Genomic DNA, 1,385 nt, shown 5'->3' with positions numbered 1-1,385 from the left:
CTGGGCCAGTGTTTTTTTCCCCAACCTTGACAACTTTAAGACTTGTGGACTTCAACTCCCAGAATTCCTCAGCCAGCCACAAGTTGGAAGTCCACAAGTCTTAAAGTAACCAAAATTGGACACCCATGGTCCAGGCAGTGAATCCTGCTTTGGGATCTGGATGAGCACTGCCAGAGTTATAATATGGAGGGAGGCTGCCCAGCTGCCTGGTTTGCGACAAGCATGTTTTATAGATGTGACAGATACATAAATACGACAAATATATGGGGAAAGCGGAACTTGTAACGATCCTTGCTTTGGTACTTTAAAAGATGGTGGTTGAATCCGTCTTCTTTGCTCAGATATGCATGTGTTTCCTTGGCATAAGAATAAAAGAAACGGTTTAAGGAAAAAAAAGACTCTTGGGGTGAATGGATGATCTGTTTAACCCAAGGAACGTATTTGCACTACAAGCTTGTACCAGGATTAATACAGATTCATCCATCATTATTAGAGAGCTTAGAAGCTCCCTAACCTCCAAGAATGGAAGTTCCCTAGACATCAACATGATGGTTAATCTCTCTCTCCCCCCTCCCACTTTTCTGCTATCATTCTGATGTTTGCTGCTCACCAACCAGAGCCTGCCCTTTGCTCTTCCCTCACCGGCAAAATTTGAAACTGACTCCTAAGTAGATTAAACTTAAGAAAAGAAAAAAAAAATCAGGATATCTTTTCTCCACACACACACCCCGGGCCAACCCAGCCATTTGGGGCTTCAACACTTCTCTGGATTGTAACACTGTACAGTAATACAACTCTAGACTTTGTATATGTACAACTGTATACCTGTTAATACTGTTTTGTAATTATTTTTTAAATAAAACAAAATGTGACATCCCTACATAGCGTGATTGTAAGGGTGCAGGGCTAGGATTTGGGTAGACTGTTTCAAAAGGGTAAAACTTAAAAATTATCGTTAATAAGCTTGTGTTCCAAACCCAATTATTTTTACTGCTTCTCCCTGTGATTGTTAAGTCACAGAAAATTATGGTTGTGCTGGGCCAACTTCCAAGTTTGATTTGAAATTTAATGTGGTTTTGTTTGATGGGGAAACGGGGTGCACAAGGGCAATTTGCATGTGTGTGTGTGTGTGTGTTTTTCTGTCCAGTCACCCAGCATACTCAAATTTGGGGGGGAGCTCACTGCTCCCTTTTGCCTTTTCAGCCCCACTCCAGGGTCCATCCAGACACCAAACCATATTTTCCAAACTTGCAAAGAACTGATAAAGAAATAAAGGGAGACTGGTATAGATCTATTTCAAGCTTTTTAGCTTTCGTCAGCCAAGCCATACCCTTCTAGGATTCGAACCTGGACTCTTGTGCCTTGCTAGGCAGTGTTTTTTCCTC

The 1,385-nt window shown here is 41.7% G+C and overlaps 1 protein-coding gene across 1 annotated transcript in view; it reads left to right on the top strand.

Moving 5' to 3' along the window:
• The window catches only part of REXO1 (RNA exonuclease 1 homolog), a 69,325-nt gene extending 68,445 nt beyond the window's left edge, over nt 1-880 (top strand). Inside the window, exon 16 of the mRNA XM_070747067.1 lies at nt 1-880. This exon is cut by the window's left edge and continues 2,174 nt beyond it. The gene's annotated coding sequence lies outside the window, so the exon portion shown is untranslated.
• Nucleotides 881-1,385: the final 505 nt, after the last annotated feature.

This window comes from Erythrolamprus reginae, chromosome 1, assembly GCF_031021105.1.
Source record: "Erythrolamprus reginae isolate rEryReg1 chromosome 1, rEryReg1.hap1, whole genome shotgun sequence".
Lineage (NCBI taxonomy): Eukaryota > Metazoa > Chordata > Lepidosauria > Squamata > Dipsadidae > Erythrolamprus > Erythrolamprus reginae.
This window is presented reverse-complemented; position numbering and strand designations above follow the sequence as displayed.